This window comes from Dasypus novemcinctus, chromosome 29 (genome assembly GCF_030445035.2).
Source record: "Dasypus novemcinctus isolate mDasNov1 chromosome 29, mDasNov1.1.hap2, whole genome shotgun sequence".
Lineage (NCBI taxonomy): Eukaryota > Metazoa > Chordata > Mammalia > Cingulata > Dasypodidae > Dasypus > Dasypus novemcinctus.
The window spans coordinates 19,747,917-19,763,673 of NC_080701.1; the positions used below are offsets into that span (position 1 = coordinate 19,747,917).

The window sequence follows — 15,757 nt, forward strand, 5'->3', positions numbered from 1 at the left end:
GCCAAGAAGGACGTACCTTGTTCTCCAGAAGGCATCGTTAGGAGACAGTAAAAGGAGGCATAACTGCTTTATGTGCTAGTCACCAACCATCTTCCATTTCCCAATGGGTCAACTCTCAGTTTAGAGGAGAAAAAATGGTGGTTTCCAACATAAGACTAGTTTTCTTAGCTATTACCTCTGAATTTTCAGGGTCATGGGAAATAAAAGCAAAGCATTTCATCAAAGACTGGATATGTTTATACATCAGTGGAATTGAGATATTATTTTTTCATGCTTACAAATGTTACTCAAGAATTGTTTTATACAACTGTTGATAAATCTGGAACTCTATGATACTTTCCCTCCAGATGAATGGCTTTTACTTAACTGCTTTGGGGTAGACATGTCTTATCTTATCTAAGCCCAAGTTACATCTTTCTTAGGGAAGGACAATGCATTTCGGAGTGATAACCAAATAAATGGTTTTCTATTTCACATTTTTTTTTACCAGCAACAAAAACAAAAATAATACATTCAAGTGTCCCTGTAGTCTCCTTTCTCTCCTCTACCCCATCTTTTTTTCTTTCCCCAAAACCAGTATAATATCAAATTAAAGAAAAAATATAACGGTATCTAGGAAATCCTTTATTTGAACTTAGAAATAAAGATATAATTTAAGCATAGTATTAGAACTAAACAAAAAGAAGAAAGGAAAACTATTTATTTGGCACCTACAATGTATACGATATTTCAACAAGAATTTTGTTTACATTTTCTCAATCAATCTTCAAAATAACCCTATGGCATAGGTATTATTTTCCCTATATGCACATGTGGAAACTGAAACTGAAAGTGATCACTTTTCTCAATATTATACATCTAATAAAGGGGAAAACTTCTATTTTTAACCCAGATCTGACTTCCAAAGTTGAAACTATTACCCCTATACCATATTTACTCCCAAGGTAAATATATTTCTTAAATAGTAATTATCAAGGAATAAATATTTTTTGATAAATTTGATTAATTTGGGGCAAAAGCCTAAACTATAAACATGTAAGACTAGGGATTTATCTATAGAACGCAATAAAAACCAAATAGGGAACTTCTTAGAGCTATCCTTGGTCAGTACTGATGATGATTTGAGTTACTTCTTTATAAACTGCGATTCTTCTGCACTGATCATTCCCTGCTCTTTCAGCCCATCCATTCCATGGCCTGGAGCCTTGAGGGGCATAACCTGAAGGCAGGAATAGAGCCAAGAGCTGCTAACTCTTACCTATTGGCAGCTTTCTCTAAACAAGCACAGTGGACAATGAGCACCATTGAACAACCACCTAATAGGATGAAGAATTGTGATGGGTGCCGGTTAATATTTGCACTAAAATCTGGTGAAGCAAAAACAGTCACTTTGTAATATAAGTGGGCGAGACCATTAACCGAAAGCTTTATCACTCTCCTTCCAGACAGCAGAGGGCACTAAATAACACAAGGATGGGCCAAAGGAAGAAGGAAATAGTATTTAGAGTCTGTACTCAGTAGTTCTGACATTAACGACTACTATTCAAGTTACATTTACTGCCCTTAAAAAGAAGTAATACCACATGGTTTAATTCTCAACTTCCCGTATACAATACAGAACACCTGAAATATGAAACAAAAAATGCTTTAGGGTTTGACGTAATTAAATACGCAGCCATTTGTTCCGAAGAAGACATTTTATTCCCTGTGGTAAGAACCACAATAAAAGGAGAGAAATTCTAAAGGCATTTTCATGACCCAGCAATTTGCACAGCCTCCTACCATCAAGCCAGAAATTCCTTCACGGATCTGTTTACCATCTAGGAAAAAAGAAGATAGCACCTTGTGGAAATTTAGAAGGCAGGAACATTTGATAAGGAAGAAAATTGCATCATAGTTTTGTAGGCTGATCTATTGAATTTCTTAGGGGAAAAAAAATTGCTCTGAGACTGGCCATGATTCAATTCAGCTATTTCCTGATACACTCTGGGTTTAGCTTATGTAATAACACTCCATTTCCATAGCATGCCTTTTGCTTAAGGACCTCAGAGTGTTTTTAAATGCATCATCTGCTTCATCCTCCCAGCATCCAAACAAGTATGCAGAAGGCAGCAGTTCTGTCTTTTATAGATGAGTCACCCAAGGTCCCAGCTCAGGGCTCCATCCACTGGGCTGTGTATCCTCTCATTCAATCCCACAGTTTCTCTAGCCTCATGCCACTTAGAGTTCCTAAACCTACATTTCCCCCAGATAAAACTGAAAATGTTAACCAACCCCCCCACACACATCCCATCCAACCACGGATTCTGAGACTTCCCAAAGGGGAGCACTCATGAGAATGGGATACTCAAGAGAGTCCATTTCCATTCATTCAGAAAGACATATTGAGCATCTAGTATATGCCAGACACAACTCGAGGTACAAAGGAAACAGCAGGGAACAAACAGGAAGAATCCCTGCTCTTTTGGAGCTAACATTCTCAAGGGGAAATGGAAATAAATACAATTGATAAGTCAATTATATAGTATGTCAGAAGGGGAGAAGTGCTATGGAGACAAGTAGGTCAGAATAAGGGTGGTTTTTAGGGGTTGCAGGTGAGAAGGTGACGTTTGAGCAAAGACTTAAAGGAGGCGAGGGAGTGAGCCAGGAGGCTAAGTAGGAAAGCACATTCCAGGAGGAGGTCAGTGAGGCTGGAGTGGAATTAGCAAGGAGGAGAGAAGACATGAGGTCAGAGAGGGGACCTTGGAAACCACATGAGGACTTTGGCTTTTATTTCAACTGAAATGAGAAAACGTTAGACGACTGAGGCCAAGGGCTCATTGTCTTCTACTTGCATGCGCACCTGCCCAGAAGAATGAAAAGTGCGTTACTCTCTGACGCTTGTTTTTCCAAACAAGAGGGTTGGTTTTGATTCCCCAAGTATAAAATTATAGCAATACACTGAAGGCATGTTTTATTTTCAAATTATGCATGTCTCCCAACAATTCTGATTCTAATCCCCAGGTTGCACATCTGCCCCCGAGACTCGGTCACAGCACAGAGTCCTTAGTCAGCCCCAAGGTGTAGCGCATTTTGGCAAAGGATGAGGGCATGGGACCTGATCTCAAGAAGCTATCCCTAATGCTGTGCTAGGGAAGGGACAGTTTTCTGAGGGCCCTGCCAGGGTGAAGGGCTGCGAAAGCCTCTGCTGTGATCCTCTTCAGGGTTTGTGCTTCCTCGACCTACGTGTGTGCCAACGTGCAAGTCAACTACGTTTGTGTCTGTGCTAGTAGATGTGTGTCTCAGCCTCTGTGTCTCGTGACTCTCTGAGTGTGACTGTTTGCACCTGTGACAATTCTTTGTGTATTACTCTGTGAGTAGATGTGACCGTGTGTTATGGAAGGGAATGTACGCAAATGGGTGTAGGTCTGTGTGTGTGTGTGCGTGTGTTAGTCTGTACAAAAGGCCCCGGGTCTCTGTTGAAATCCTAGATGCTGTATTGAGCAAAGTGAAACAAGGATGGTTGTGGATCCTCTGGGCCTGTCAGCCCCAAAGAGCAGCTTCATCTTTCCAGAACTCACTGGCATTCCCGCTCTTCTCGGTGAGGAGAGAGCAAACACACTCACCTGTCCCCTACTTAGAAGCTGGAGAAAGAACCACACGGCCTCTACAAAACGCCCATTCTTCTGGATTCACAGTCCTCGCAATCATTTACAACAATCTGGAGGCAGGAAAAAGGAAAGCAGCCTGGGCAGATGTTTCCAATTTATCAAAAGAATCCAGAAAGTCTCCCTCAAGGGTGGCTTACAGGAAAGAGAAGGAGGATTGACTGACCTAGGGCAACCAAAGCAGGAAACAAAAGATAAGTTAGGAGAAGGTACTCGAGGAAGAGGAATGTATTACATTCCACAAAAGTGGGGCATCTTTTGAATGTTGGACACCAAATCCTATTGAGGACAAAGCAGGTTGGCGCTCCAAGAGGAGAACATTCCAGGCCTTTCTCTATAGCACAGACCAGAGCGTAGGAGGCCAGGCAGCCTGGTGTGGTTTGTTAAAGATGACCAAGCAGGATACCAGAAATGGGTTCACTTTTACCAAGGGGATTTAGTAACTGACAAGCTTATAGTTCTAAGGCTGAGAACATGTCCAAGTCAAGGCATCATCAGGAGATGCCTTCACCCAGAGCTGCAGCCGTGGGCCATCAGACACAGGTGTCCGTTCATCTCCCCCCTCTCCTCTGGGCCTCCGCGCTTTCAGTTTCTGGCTAAAGTGTCTTCCTTTCAGCTTCTCTGCTCTGTTGATTTCAGCTTCTGGCTTCCAGGGCTTCCTCTCGCAGCTTCTGGGTTCCTCTCTGTCTCTGCAGCTTTTTCTGTACATGCAGTTTCTTATTCTTCTGTTTATAAAGGACTCAAGTGTGAGGATTAAGACCCACCCCAGTCACACAATCTAATCAAAGGCCCTTCACCAAAGCGATTTAATCAAAAGGTCCCACCTACAATAGGAGTTCTTAACCTCTTCTGTTCCACAGACCCCTTTGCCAGTCAGGTGAAAACTATGGACCCCTTACTAAGCCCACACTACACTGTGTATTATTTAATAAATATATCACGCCCCCACCAACACGTCCCCACAAGAATAGTGGGTTTTTTAATTTCAATTCAAGTTCACAGACCCCTTGTTAAGAACCCCTGGTTTACACTCACAGGAATGGATTACCCCTAAGGACATGATTTTCTGGGGTCCGCAAAAGCTTCAAACTGTCATACATGGGGAGGCCTGGGCCAGCTCCCTTAGCCTCCCTCCCTTGTGCAATGAGACTCCCTTCCACCAAGTTTTAGCCACAGAGCAGGACCCAAGTGTGCACTAGGACCCCTGGAGCCCATCGGGAACCCCAGGGCATGCTGGTGGGAGAACAAGCCCGACAACTCCAGAACGTCAACCAACATCCATGAGCGTGCTGCTTCTAAGAGCATACACGGAGCAGCTGGCATCGCTCACAAAACTCACCATCCTCACAGCAGCCTGTGAGGGTCAAGGATAACTCCTCGACTTTCACAGCAGAGGACACCAACACGGGACAAGATGAACTAACCAACTCAGGTCAACAGCAGGAAAGGGCAAGGAGAGCATTTCCACGTTCCTCGTGCTAGTTTTAGAGCAAACCTTCTCCATCGTGGAGGACTTGGAGGACCAGACCAGGTCACTATCCTTCCCAACATCTGGAGAGAACTCAGTCTTTGCTCTAAAAAGGTTTCCATGCCAGTAGATGCTGTACATTGGGGTGGGATGGAAGAAACACAGAGTTATCCAGCCTCCCCCCTCCTTAACATTCCTCTTCGTCTAGCCACACACCGCATTCCCCCAATATCAGAGCTACAGAATTTAAGGATGAAAAATGCCCCTGGAGGTAAAGCTGAGAGGATTAGCAGCTGGACCTGGGAATTCAACAGGTACATTTTCCCTTATCTTCAGTAGTGATATCCGACAACCACTTAACCTTTCTGGCCTAACTTTCCTTATGTAGACCTGAGTAGTTTAGCATAGGCTGCTGTGACTAAGCTCTGGTTTTCTGTTCTGTACCAGGAAGATGGGGTATTTTATATATATATATATGGAGACTGCCCTGGGGAAGACCTAGTGTGCTCAGAGAGCTTCGTAAACAAGACGGAAATAGACAGGTGTAGCAAAGCCTGGCCAGGTAAATCTTACAGGAATCTTTAGGGTAATAATAAAGAACTCTATCTCTCTAGGAAAGGGAAGGGACGACCAAGGGATGCGGGCCCAGGAGCCTGACCCAGGGCATCCCAAATATTGCCATCAGATACAGGATGCATGGGAGCACTCCTCACTCCCCAAGAGTATCAAGGGTTTCCCATGTCACTTGCAAATCTGGCCACGTGGCGCTTTTGTCCCTCTCTTGCTCCTTCCTGGTCTCTCCTGCCTCACCCAGTTGCATCAGTCCAGCCTGCATTTTCCAGTCGAGGACCTTGAGTTTGTGACCACAGAATAGGGCAAAATGCCCCTATTCCAGGACGCCAGGGAGGTGTAAATCAACCTGGGGGGGGGGGGGGTGGGCAAGCCCTAAGCCTGCCTCTTCCCAAACAGCCTTTTCCTCTGGTATTGTGAATTCTGCTGAAAAACAAACCAAAAAAAAAAAAACAAAAAACAAATAAAAGAGGCAGCCCTGTCAAAAACTGGGAGATTTATGGGACCGGCGTCTGCAGAGACCCGCCGCCTTTTTCCGTGGAACTATCCTCCCCGGGGCTGCGCCCTGGAACACACAGAGCCGGACTCCGCGTTCCGGGGGGCGTGCCAGTCCCTGCTGGAGCCCCCCCACTCTGGCCTCCTCCCTGCCCTCCCCTCTTCCTCGCTGTTTACGGTGAACACCCCCCCCCCCCCCCGTCTCTCTACATTAAGCCTCTACGGTCTCCCACTCTTGGAGACCACGTGCCGAGCCCCAAGAGCCGACTGGTGGCATTTCTGAGCGCAGGAGGAAAAGTGCTTGCCTCATCAGAGAGAGCAGCTGGAGACGGAGAGCGTTTCAAAGGCATGTCGCTGACCTCTAGCTCAGCTGCCGGGGTGGGTCTTGCAGCCGCAGAGGAGTCTCCTCCTCTCTCCGTCCCCACCCGCCCCCCAGCCTCCACCCACTCCTTTTCGGCGGTGTCCTGACCTTGCGAGACCCGGGGCCCACCCCCCACCCCCCACCCCCCCATCCATCTCCCTACTTGTGTCTCTCCGGTGAACTCATGCTGGGAGATTAATTGCTGCTATCACCCCTAATCCATCACACTTCCCAAAGATTGTTTTGACATCTAGTTAATTTTTGGCTGATGATTTATCAAATTCTTATTACCGCGCTCTGAAGGGGCTCATTTATTGTGTTGATTCATGGTAATGATAAAGGGGAAGCATTTTGAATTTTAACTACATTTCCCTCATGCTTCTTCTACCCAGTGTAGTTTAAAAAAAAAAAAAAGGAAAAGGGGAGGGGGAGGGGTCCGTCGCCAGGAAACTTGAACCATTCAGAATGGGAAGGAAAAGGGAGAGGGGGGGGAAAAATCCTTCCATGCTGTGAGCCAAAGTCTGAAAAAGGTTAGCATCTGGGTCTGAACTCCGTTTGGAAAGCTCGTACCCCTAAGGCTCTTAAACATTTATCGCCCTGTAATGTTACCTAAATGTCTACTGCCGTTTAATTCCAATAGAACTTCAGAGTAAATGCTTCCAGCCCCTGCAGCCGGGGAAATGTAAAATGCGTGCAGTGGCCAGGCCAGATGGCCACCTCACCTTCCAGAAGCACAAGGAGACCTGCCCTTGCCCCTCCCACCCCTCCCAGACCTTCCCAGGGTGGCGTGTGCAGCTCAGCTCCGTTTAACAAGGCCAGATGGTGTCCAGCAGCCCAGCACCCTTGTCCACCCGCAACCCCCTTTTTTTCAAAGAATGAGAGAAGCTTGTGTCAGGGATTTTGAGTTGACAGGGAGAGCCCCAAGGGAAAGGACCTTATCTACAGTCCTAGAGGTAGCTGCAGGCGGATAGAGAGGCTAGCTGGTCCAGGGAGGACTTGCTAGGGCAGACTCAAGATCTTGCCTTTCCCACAGAATGAGAAGCAAATTTCTGACCCAAGAAAGGACCATGGAACATCTTTTCATCAGGCATCTCCAAAAGCAAGGGCAGCCTTCTAGGTAAAGAACGGCCCACTTTTCGGTCATCCCTGGCATAAAACTGTGTTAGGAAGGTCATATTTGACCTTTCTATACATGCCTCTTCTGCTACTTTTACCGGACCTGAGGTTGGCGTTGGGATTGGCATATATTCAGGAGACCTGAATCTCTGGACTGTCCATGTGACGGCCAGGCCCTGGACCTCAGCAGACTTGCAGCTCCTACCCTCTGGTTTCTTGGACTTACCCTGGCCAGCAAACAGGGAGGTGAAGAAAGTCAACCACCACCAGGGAGCCAAGAGTGTCTACAGCTGCCAGCAGGAGAATTGCATCCATCATCCATGTGGAAGCTAAGCCCCCTCTTGATGTAGAGGGGGACTGGACATAGCCATCCCAGGGTCCACAGGATGAAGGAATAGAGTATGGATTAGAGTGGACTTACTGGTGTTCTGCTGGGGAACTATTGTGATTAGTAAGGGAAGAAATTGTAGTTGTGATGTGGAGAGGGTGGCCATGGTGGCTGCTGATGGTAGAGAGACAGAAGAAGAGATATGGTGTGGGGGCATTTTCAGGATTTGGAGTTGTCCTAGGTGGTGCTGCAGGGACGCATGGTGGATGTTGTGTGTCCTGTCGTGGCCCACTGGGTGGACTGGGGGAGAGTGTGAACTACAATGTGGACCACTGTCCTTGTGGTGCAGCAGGGCTCCAGAGTGTATTCGCCAGGTGCAGTAGATGTGCCGCAATGATGGAAGAGGTTGTTGATGTGGGAGGGGTGGGGTGGGAGGGGTGGGGGGTATATGGGGGCCTCATATTTTTTTAATGTAACATTTAAAAGAAAATAAAGAAGGAAAAAAAAAATGTGTTAGGGGAGTGAATGCCCCCCATTTCCCCACATGGCTCCCAAGACCTGCCCCTCGTTCCCCACCCCCACTGTGCCCCGACCTCCAGCCTGCCTTCTGGAGGAAGAACCCCCCAGAACCCACTGACTCGCTGTGGGAACTCGGACTACCCTGAAAACTTTAACACAACCCTACATGTCACCCTGAAGTCTTAACACAACCCCACGTGTCACTGGCCAGTACAAGGCATGCGGGACTTTGACAGGTGGCCTGTTCCAGTGTTTAGGAGGTGAGAAAAGAAGGAAAGTAACAAGACTCTCCCCTCACCCTTGTAAATGAATTGGGAAGCTTTCTCTCATTTTCTATTTTTTAAAAGAGTACATAAAATTATTTGTCTCTTAAAATTGGTGAGATCCACATATAAAACAATCCAGCTCAGGACTATAGTTACATATTTTTTATTAAACCTATATTATATATTGTATAGAGAGAGAGACATACTTAGAGGTGGAGACCAGTAATTATCATTTCCATGTGCAAGCAGTTCTTGGTGTTGTCACATTTTAATTTACTTTTTGCCCATTTTGACTTTCTCTTCCAAAAGTCTTCCATTTTACCTTACTTTACCAATTATATTGACTTTGAGTTTAAAATTTTCTTTTCATATTTTAACATCTATTATCCCTGTAGTTCTTGGGCTCATTAACCTTATACTGGGTGTGTTTGAAACTTCTCTATTTGTTCTTGGTCAGTCTTGCCAGAGATTTGTCTATTTCATTAGCGTTTTTCCATCTCACTAATGGCACCACCATTAAATTAACTGCTCAGAACAAAATCCTCAGGATCATCTGCCTCCTCTCGGACCCAATATCCAAATGGCCCAAAAAATCATGGAGGACAAAATACTCTGGATCTGACTATTCCTTATCATGCATGCCATCCCTTCCCTGGACCACTGCAGTGGCCTCCTCCCTCCAATCCTTGCTTCAGCCATTGCCCAACATCCATTGACTCTCCACGAAGCAGAGTGATCTTTCTAAAACTTAGTCTAAATATGTCACTTCCCTAAATAACTCTCTTAAAATCCCAAAATGGCTTCCCAAAGATGTGGCTTCATCTTCCAGCTCCTTCCAGCACTCCATCCACCCTCGTCAACCTGTTATTCCTCTAACAAGCCAGCCAATCCTCTTCTCAGAGCCTTCCCTCCTGCTGCTCTCTCTACCTGAAATGCTCTACCCCGCTGAAAGTAAAATTGGTAGTTGAAACCTCCTCAACTCCTCTCAAGTGTAGTAGTATACTCCATCTTTCTTCTCTCTCTGCAAATGAGTTTAGCTCGGATGTCGCAATGAAAATAGAAATCACGCCCAGAAGATAGCCAAGATCTAACATGGGATGGGGGAAGAGTGAAAACCCTAAAAAATGCCATCCTTGGCTGCTGAAGACATGAGCCGGGGCCAGCTAGGGGGTGGCGCAGCAACTCGCTCAGGCTTGGCATCTCTGGATGGTAGGAGCGTAAGCTCATGGAGGGTTGCCACTCTGTCTTAAGTGTGTCATGGTCTCACTGCTGATGTACTAACACTTAACCTGTAAAAAGATACCACATGTGGAAAAATGTGCTCTTGGAAGCAACTGCTTCCCTGCTCCCTCCATCCCTTGCCCCAGACAAAAACCACTTATTGTAACCACCTGAGCCTCCTCCCATGGCTCTAAGAAAAAGCATGTCCCATCTGGGCAGAAATCCTGGGCCCTTTCTCTATCAGCATTAAAACAAAGTCAAGGTGACTGAGGCTTAGAAAGAAATATATCTTGATCCTTGACCCCTGTAGCTTCCACCTGTTCTTCCTCCACCCTTTCACAGCCAACATTCTCAAAAGAGGTATCTCACTTCCTGTCTCAACTTCCATACCTCCATCCCACTCCTCAATCCATCTTGGTCAGACTTTCAGCCTTCCACTCCACCTAACCAGCTCCTGTCCAAATTTCAGCCATCTCCTGGGTGCTAAATCTAACAGGCACTTCTAAAGCTTTATTTTCCTGACCTCTTGGCCACATTGGCTACTACTGACCCCAGTCTCCTTCCAGAAATGCCTTTCTCCCTGGGATACCATGACTACACACACTCTCCTGCTTTCTTCTTTTCTCTCTAAACCTTCCTCCCAGGTTCCTCTTCCTCTGCCCATACCTTTAGGGACATCCCTTAAATGTAGATGCTCCTCAACGTCCTGGGCTCAGTCCTCTTTCTGCAAAATCTCCCTGGATGATTTTTTTCCTGGCTCCAATAGTCATCTATATATGGATGACTTCCAGATCTATATCTAACCTAGTCCTTCCTTCCGACCTGAGACTTCTCGCCTGGTGGATGTCTTCTGGTGGATGGCCAACAGGTATCTAAAAGTCAAGAGGTCAGGGCCTGCCTTGCACCAACCACCCAAGTCTGGTACCTCTCATCCCGTCTCAGTGAGCAATGTGGTTCCACCCAATGGCTCAAAGAAAGACTAGGAACCATACTCAGCTTCTCATTTTCCATTTTTCCCTTCCCTCTGCCACATACTGTTACTAATCTTAGACTTTCTGGAATAAATATTTCCTTTCATTCTCTGACACTTTTGCCTTTGTTCAGGACACAGTTTATCTCTAGTTGTGGTAATGCAACAGCCCCGGCCTACTTTTTGTGTTTGGTTTATACTTTTAAAATTCATTCTCACATTATAATCATGCTGAAATTTAAAAATAGTTTTTCTGAATACAAAAGGAATAAATATCCATTGCAGGAAATATTAAAACCAAGAAAAACACTAAGATTAAAACCAAAAGAGCCTATAATTCCACTTTCCAAAGATAATACTGCTAACATTTGGGTATTTGTGTATATGTGTGTGTTGTATACTTTTAAAGAATACATTCATACATGTTTTGATATTACTCTTCTTAACTAAGTAATATATCATATAAAAATATACCATAAAAATTTTTATAGTAACTATTTTTCAACTTTACCAGGTACAGAGGCAAAATTAAATTTCATGCAGTTATTTTAATTTGCATTACTTTGATAACTAGTTAATTTTTACATAGCTCCATATGTTTATTATTTCCTTGAATTTACATTCCTTTATGATTGATTCATGGCATTCACATTTTACTTTTGATATGTTAAAATTGTATTGATTTCTAAGAGTGCTTTTTACATAAAATTGCTATAACTATTATGTATGTCTCAAATATTTTCCTAGATTTTAATCTTGCTTTCAATTTGTATATATTACACATTTTATCCAATTTCTAAATTTTATGTAATCTTATCTGTTGACCTTTTCCTTATGGTTTTCCCTTTGCTTTAATGCTCAGAAGTGCATTATTCCTTACAGCAGTTAGGAAGTCATGCATATTTTTCTTCTGAGTTTTAAATTTTTGCCTGAAATGATTCAATCTATCTGGAATCGATTTTGGAATGTGGTATAGGATGGACCCTAGTTATGTATTACCAGTTATTTAATGTTATTACACCATCATCTATTATTATTTCTCCATTGATTTGAAATACAGTACTTTTCATATACAAAAATCCAAAATACCCTTAGCCAATTTTTGGGCTTCCAATTTTATTTCATTGATTTCTCTCTCTCTTTCTTTCTCTCTCAATTTTTATTATTATATTTTTAATAATAGATTTTTAATAATAGATTTTATTATCTGTAGGAACAGTACCTCTCATATCTTCTTTATCAAAAGTTCTTTGGTTTCCTTGCCATATTTTCTAGATGAACTTTAAAATCCCTTTTTAATATTCATTAATATTTCTTTTGAGATTCTGATTGTAATTACCTAAAAGTTATATATTAATATTCTTTATAACTATTACAGAAAATCATTTGCATCCTTATTAATTCAAGTCAACTTTTATATATTTCCAAAAAGTATGCCATTTTCTTTGTGTCGTTCTTGTATATTTACTTATGATCCTTTGTGAACTTATCAATGTATTTTCTAATTGATTTGTTTTAGTATAGAGTAATGCTATGAATGCTTGTATATTTATTTTGTAACTAGCAACCTTATTAAATTCTCCTTAATGCTAATAGTTTTCCAAATCCTTCTCATAGATTTTCCAGGTTAACAAGAATATAGGTTGTAAATAACATCAATTTTATTTCTTCTCCTTTTCAGTATTTAAGTCCCATATTTTCTTGTCCTGTTTTGGGGACTCTCATAATATTAAAGGATAATGCTGATAGCCAGTATGTTCAATTCTTCCTATACTTTAATGGGACTGTCCCTGGCGTTTTATCATTTTAATATAAATATGGCTTTTAATTTAATATATATCTTAAATCATTTTAAAGAAATATCTTTATATTCTAAGTTTAGTAAGAGCTATGTTTGTAATTAATCAGGAATTGATATTAAATTTTATAAAATCTTTTGGAGAATCTATCATGATAATGATATCATTTTCTTGGCCATTTGTAGTGGAGAATTATATTTAAAGTAGATTAATGCTAAAGAATTTTTGCATCTCTGCACTAATCCTTTCTTGGTCATGTGGATTCATCTTTAAATTTTTGCTAGATACGGTCTGCTAGTATTTTACTAAGGATTTTTGCATTTATACTCAAAAGTGAACTTGCCCTATATTTTTTATCTAAAGCGTTGATTGCCGCAGAAGCCACTGTCGCCACCGCAGCCCCTAGCGCAGCCATGGTCAACCCCATCATGTTCTTCGACTTCACTGTGGACGATGAACCTCAGGGTGGCAACTGTCTCGAGCTGTTTGCAGACAAAGTTCCAAAGACAGCAGAAAACGCCCGTGCCCTGAGCACTGGGGAGAAAGGATTTGGTGATAAGGGTTCCTGCTTTCACAGAATTATTCCGGGGTTTCTGTGTCAGGGTGGTGAATTCACCCGCTGTAATGGCACTGGTCCATATCTGGGGCGAAGAAGGATGATGAGAACTTCATCCTGAAGCACACGGGTCCTGGCATCTCGTCCACGGCCGATGCTGGACCCAACACAAATGGTTCCCAGGTTTTCATCTGCACTGCTAAGACTGAGCGGTTGGATGGCAAGCTCGTGGTCTCCCTCAAAGTGAAAGAGGGCATGAATATTGTGGAAGCCATGGAGCACTTTGGGTCCAGGAACGGCAAGACCAGCAAGAAGCTCACCACTGCTGACTGTGGACAAGTCTAATTTGACTTGGCTTCCGTCTTAACCACCAGACCATTCCTTCTGTAGCCCAGGAGAGCACCCACCACCCCTGGGCTGCTCTCAGTGTCCTGTCATCTTTGTGCTGTTGCTGCAGTTCTTTGTGTTCCAGTCATCCTCCCCTTCCTGCCAGGTGTGGCTGGATGGCAGAGTTAAATTTATGATTATGAAATAAAAACCTTAAACAACAACAAATATAAAAATATTAAGTGTTGATTGTCATGTTTGGGGATCAACAGTATGACAGCTGGTAAATTAAGACACTGTTTACCTTTTTTCTGTGCTCTGAGTTACTTTAAATAGCTTGGGAAGTATTTCATCCTTGAATATTTTCTCATAAAATATCATAAGGAGATCATTCTTTTCTTGATTTTTGCCGCATCCACTACTTGAGAGTCCTTACTTCTGTCTAAGCTTATTTTTGTTAACTGGATTTTCTTTAAAAAGGATTTATTCATTGGCATTTTCAAGTTTCTAATAAAGTGCTGTATACAATATTGCTTACATCTTCTATCGTTTCCTCCTTATCTGTGAAAATTCTTTTTTTGTCCTTAATTTTGTGCATTTGTTTTTTTCTCTATTTTACCCTGATTACAACTAGCTAGAGAATTAGAGGATTACCTTTATTAAATTTTTGTACCAAAGAACCAAGGCTTACAATTATTTAAAAACTTATTTTATTGCTTTCTACTTTTATAATTCATTAATTTCCACTTTTATGTTCGTTCTGTCTTCTTTTAACGATTTATCTTGGGCTTTTATATGCTCTCTTTTTTCCAAACTTCTTGAGTAATATCCTTAATTCAATTTTTTCTGTCACCTCAATAATAAAACATGTAAACCTATGAATTTACATCCAATTATATCTTGACCTATATTCCATAAGTATATCTGTACATTCTTAACCTTGCTATAATATTCTACTTTTTAATGTATATACGCTCATTGTTTTCTACATGGACTATCTTTGTGTGGGTCTATTTCTGGACTCTCTATTCTGTTCCAGTGATTTATTTGTCTATTCTTTCACTAATACCACACTATCTTGAGTATTAGCTTTATAGTTGGTCTTGAAGTTGAGTAGTGTCAGTCCTCTGACTTTGTTCTTCTTTGGTAATGTGTTGCCTATTCTGGGTATTTTGCCTTTCCATATAAACTACAGAATCAGTGTGTTGTTCTTCATAAAATAACTTGCTGAGATTTTGATTAGGATTGTGCTGTATCTAAAGATAGAGTTGGGAAGAATGGACATCTTCACAATGTTGACTCTTCCAATCCATGAACACAAAACATCTCTCAATTTATTTGGATTTTTAAAATTTCTTTAACAAGAGTTTTATAGTTTTTTTTTTCATAAAGATGTTGCACATATTTTTTTAGATTTATATCTCGGTATTTTTTTTGATGCTAATATTAGTGGTGCTTTGTGTTAATTTTCAAATCCCAACTGCTCATCCCTGGTTTATAGGAAAGCAACTGACTTTTGTATATTAATCTAGTATCCTTTAATCTTGTTAAATAATCAATTTTTGGTTCTAGGGTTTTTTGTCAATTCTTTGGAATTTTCTACATAAACAATCATATGTGAAAAAAGGCAGTTTTATTTCTTCCTTCTCAGCCTGTAGATCTTTTATTTCTTCTCTTGTCTTATTACATTAGCTACAATTTCCCACAGTATAATGTTGAATAGGAGTGGTGAGAGGGGACACTCTTGTTTTGTTTCTGATCTTAGGAGGAAAAGAGCTAACATCTACCGTTAAATATGATGTTGGCTGTAGTTTTTTTGTAGATATTCTTTTTCCAGTTGAGGAAATTCCCCTCCATTCCTAGTTTGCCGAAGTTTTTTTATCACAAATAGTTGTTAGATTTTGTCAGATGCTTTTCCTGCATCTATTAATATGACCATATGATTTTTCTTCTAAAGAAAAAAGTCTGTTGATGTGCTGGATTACATTAATTGATTTTTGAATGTTGAGCCAGACTTGAATAGGTGGAATAAATCCCACATGGTTATGACATATAATTCTTCAGATATATTTGTTTAATATTTTGTTGAGGGCTTTTTCCATATATGTTCATGA

The 15,757-nt window shown here is 41.9% G+C and overlaps 1 pseudogene; it reads left to right on the forward strand.

The window, feature by feature from the left end:
• Positions 1-13,173: 13,173 nt before the first annotated feature.
• Positions 13,174-13,661, forward strand: LOC101426796 (peptidyl-prolyl cis-trans isomerase A pseudogene; annotated as a pseudogene).
• The last annotated feature ends 2,096 nt before the right edge of the window (positions 13,662-15,757 follow it).